The sequence below is a fragment of the Entelurus aequoreus genome, linkage group LG05 (genome assembly GCF_033978785.1).
Source record: "Entelurus aequoreus isolate RoL-2023_Sb linkage group LG05, RoL_Eaeq_v1.1, whole genome shotgun sequence".
Lineage (NCBI taxonomy): Eukaryota > Metazoa > Chordata > Actinopteri > Syngnathiformes > Syngnathidae > Entelurus > Entelurus aequoreus.
The window spans coordinates 78,749,298-78,754,297 of NC_084735.1; the positions used below are offsets into that span (position 1 = coordinate 78,749,298).

General features: G+C 31.8%; 1 protein-coding gene across 2 annotated transcripts in view; it reads left to right on the forward strand.

Moving 5' to 3' along the window:
• gria4b (glutamate receptor, ionotropic, AMPA 4b) overlaps positions 1–5,000 on the forward strand; it is a 330,486-nt gene that overhangs the window by 266,480 nt on the left and 59,006 nt on the right. The gene's annotated exons all lie outside the window — the stretch shown is intronic.

Sequence of the window (5,000 nt, forward strand, 5' to 3'; positions counted from 1 at the left end):
CGCGTTTTCCATTCAGCGCCTCGGAACCATCCGGTATCGTGCTCGTCGCCAAATCCGCGCGTACTCACTTGGTATATTTATTTATTTGTCTGACTGCAGCTCATTTTTCACTTCTTCTTCCCATCAGCTTTCTGCTTAGTCATGCTTCCCTTTGATTCTCTGCGCATCCTCATCCGTCCACATTAACATTTTGATGACTTTTTTTTTTATTTATTTATTTTTTATTTTTTTGTGCTAAACCCCCAGAGTGTGCTGTGCATATCCAGCATGAGGCCATCATGGCGATTACTCATGCCTGGCTTTTTGTGTTGTGAAAAAAAATAAAAATAAATAATGTATCTGGCAGCAGCGGGACGTGACAGATGAAAGACGATTTAAGAGTGCGTTCACACGCGTGACACGTTCGGTCCGGTTAGATCAGGGGTCGGCAACCCAAAACGTTGAAAGAGTCATATTGGACCAAAAATACCAAAAACAAATCTGTCTGGAGCCGCAAAAATGAAAAGCCGTATATAAGTGTTATAATGAAGACAACAATTGACGTAAGTGTCTATATTAGCTATAATAGACTACTATCAAAATGACTTTAAAAGTCTTATATAAGTGTTATAACAAAGGCAACACATGACTAATAGCCTACTATCAAAATGACTTTAAAAGTCTTTTATAAGGGTTATAATGAAGGCAACACATGACAAAAGAGTCTATATTAGCTATAATGGCCTACTATCAAAATGACTTTAAAAGTCTTATACAAGTGTTATAATGAAGGCAACACATGACAGAAGTGGCTATATTAGCTGTAATAGTCTACTATCAAAATTACTTTAAAAGTCTTATGTAAGTGTTATAATGAAGGCAACACATGACGAAAGTGTTTATATTAGCTATAATAGCCTACTATCAAAATGACGTTAAAAGTCTTATATAAGTGTTATAATGAAGGCAACACATGCCAAAAGTGTCTATATTCGCTGTAATAGCCTACTATCAAAATGACTTTAAAAGTCTTACGTAAGTGTTATAATGAAGGCAACACATGACAAAAGAGTCTGTTAGCTATAATGGCCTACTATCAAAATTACTTTAAAAGTCTTATGTAAGTGTTATAATGAAGGCAAGGCAACACATGACGAAAGTGTCTATATTAGCTATAATAGCCTACTATCAAAATGACGTTAAAAGTCTTATATAAGTGTTATAATGAAGGCAACACATGCCAAAAATGTCTATATTAGCTGTAATAGCCTACTATCAAAATGACTTTAAAAGTCTTATGTAAGTGTTATAATAAAGGCAACATATGACGAAAGTGTCTATATTAGCTATAATAGCCTACTATCAAAATCACTTTAAAAGTCTTATGTAAGTGTTATAATAAAGGCAACACATGACGAAAGTGTCTATATTAGCTATAATAGCCTACTATCAAAATGACTTTAAAAGTCTTATATAAGTGTTATAATGAAGGCAACACATGACGAAAGAGTCTATATTAGCTGTAATGGCCTACTATCAAAATGACTTTAAAAGTCTTATATAAGTCTTATAATGAAGGCAACACATGACGAAAGTGTCTATATTAGCTGTAATAGCCTACTATCAAAATTACTTTAAAAGTCTTATGTAAGTGTTATAATGAAGGCAACACATGACGAAAGTGTCTATATTAGCTATAATAGCCTACTATCAAAATGATGTTAAAAGTCTTATACAAGTGTTATAATGAAGGCAACACATGACATAAGTGTCTATATTAGCTATAATAGCCTACTATCAAAATTACTTTAAAAGTCTTATGTAAGTGTTATAATGAAGGCAACACATGACGAAAGTGTTTATATTAGCTATAATAGCCTACTATCAAAGTGACGATAAAAGTCTTATATAAGTGTTATAATGAAGGCAACACATGCCAAAAGTGTCTATATTAGCTGTAATAGCCTACTATCAAAATGACTTTAAAAGTCTTATATAAGTGTTATAATGAAGGCAACACATGACAAAAGAGTCTATATTAGCTATAATGGCCTACTATCAAAATTACTTTAAAAGTCTTATGTAAGTGTTATAATGAAGGCAAGGTAACACATGACGAAAGTGTCTATATTAGCTATAATAGCCTACTATCAAAATGACGTTAAAAGTCTTATATAAGTGTTATAATGAAGGCAACACATGCCAAAAGTGTCTATATTAGCTGTAATAGCCTACTATCAAAATGACTTTAAAAGTCTTATGTAAGTGTTATAATAAAGGCAACACATGACGAAAGTGTCTATATTAGCTATAATAGCCTACTATCAAAATGACTTTAAAAGTCTCATATAAGTGTTATAATGAAGGCAACACATGACGAAAGTGTCTATATTAGCTGTAATAGCCTACTATCAAAATGACTTTAAAAGTCTTATGTAAGTGTTATAATAAAGGCAACACATGACGAAAGTGTCTATATTAGCTATAATAGCCTACTATCAAAATGACTTTAAAAGTCTTATATAAGTGTTATAATGAAGGCAACCCATGCCAAAAGTGTCTATATTAGCTGTAATAGCCTACTATCAAAATGACTTTAAAAGTCTTATGTAAGTGTTATAATAAAGGCAACACATGACGAAAGTGTCTATATTAGCTATAATAACCTACCATCAAAATGACTTTAAAAGTCTTATATAAGTCTTATAATGAAGGCAACACATGACGCAAGTGTCTATATTAGCTGTAATGCCCTACTATCAAAATGACTTTAAAAGTCTTATATAAGTCTTATAATGAAGGCAACACATGACGAAAGTGTCTATATTAGCTGTAATGGCCTACTATCAAAATGACTTTAAAAGTCTTATATAAGTGTTATCATGAAGGCAACACATGATGTAAGTGTCTATATTAGCTATAATAGCCTACTATCAAAATGACTTTAAAAGTCTTATATAAGTCTTATAATGAAGGCAACACATGACAAAAGTGTCTATATTAGCTGTAATAGCCTACTATCAAAATTACTTTAAAAGTCTTATACAAGTGTTGTAATGAAGGCAACACATGACATAAGTGTCTATATTAGCTGTAATAGCCTACTATCAAAATTACTTTAAAAGTCTTATGTAAGTGTTATAATGAAGGCAACCCATGACGAAAGTGTCTATATTAGCTATAATAGCCTACTATCAAAATGATGTTAAAAGTCTTATACAAGTGTTATAATGAAGGCAACACATGACATAAGTGTCTATATTAGTTATAATAGCCTACTATCAAAATTACTTTAAAAGTCTTATGTAAGTGTTATAATGAAGGCAACACATGACGAAAGTGTTTATATTAGCTATAATAGCCTACTATCAAAGTGACGATAAAAGTCTTATATAAGTGTTATAATGAAGGCAACACATGCCAAAAGTGTCTATATTAGCTATAATAGCCTACTATCAAAATGACTTTAAAAGTCTTATATAAGTGTTATAATGAAGGCAACACATGACTAATGGCCTACTATCAAAATTACTTTAAAAGTCTTATATAAGTGTTATAATGAAGGCAACACATGACAAAAGAGTCTATATTAGCTATAATGGCCTACTATCAAAATTACTTTAAAAGTCTTATGTAAGTGTTATAATGAAGGCAAGGCAACACATGACGAAAGTGTCTATGTTAGCTATAATAGCCTACTATCAAAATGACGTTAAAAGTCTTATATAAGTGTTATAATGAAGGCAACACATGACGAAAGTGTCTATATTAGCTATAATAGCCTACTATCAAAATGACTTTAAAAGTCTTATATAAGTCTTATAATGAAGGCAACACATGACGCAAGTGTCTATATTAGCTATAATAGCCTACTATCAACATGACTTTAAAAGTCTTATATAAGTGCTATAATGAAGGCAACACATGACGAAAGTGTCTATATTAGCTGTAATGGCCTACTATCAAAATGACTTTAAAAGTCTTATATAAGTCTTATAATGAAGGCAACACATGATGAAAGTGTCTATATTAGCTATAATAGCCTACTATCAAAATGACTTTAAAAGTCTTATATAAGTGTTATAATGAAGGCAACACATGACGAAAGTGTCTATATTAGCTGTAATGGCCTACTATCAAAATGACTTTAAAAGTCTTATATAAGTGTTATCATGAAGGCAACACATGATGTAAGTGTCTATATTAGCTATAATAGCCTACTATCAAAATGACTATGTGTCACAGGCTGAAGCAAATCTTTGTTGACAGAAATGTTGAAATGTAATATTTATCCTACACATTTTTACAACATTAGAAACCATTAGTAAATCAGAGGCTACTCAGAAGGTGAGATAACTCCTGGAAATGAACTGGCTTTTAATGGCCAAAGGTGTAGATGTGTGTGTCCAAGTTAAGGCTGTCTTCTTTTCATAGATTTATTACAATTTATAATGTTTGCTGTGGTCTGGAACAACATGGCACACAAACAATTATCAGAAATGCAGCCAATATTACATACAGATAATGTGTCATGAGACATGCAAAACTAAATTATGTACAAAGAGAATAAAAGTGAAGGATATTAAATTATTTTAAATATACCTACAAACGAGGCATAAAGATGCAATATGTACATACAGCTAGCCTAAATAGCATGTTAGCATGGATTAGCTTGCACTCATGCACTGACCAAATATGCCCTGATTAGCGCTCCCAACAAGTCAATAACATCAACAAAGTGCACCTTTGTGCATTCACGCACAGTATAAAACATTTGGTGGACAAAATGAGACAAAGCAAACTGTTCCGTCACAGTCCACACTATGGTGAGTTCAAGAACCGCCAAAACTAGTAGGACAAAACGATGTTCACCAAATACTCTCATCAGTGAAGCATACATATTAAACAGTGGGATTTATCACAATTGGGAAGGTTTGTGTCATGTTTGTCCTCAAACAAAAATATACTAAAACAAAAAAAAAAATTTTTACCCCATCTTTTTCCATATTAAAAAAAAATGC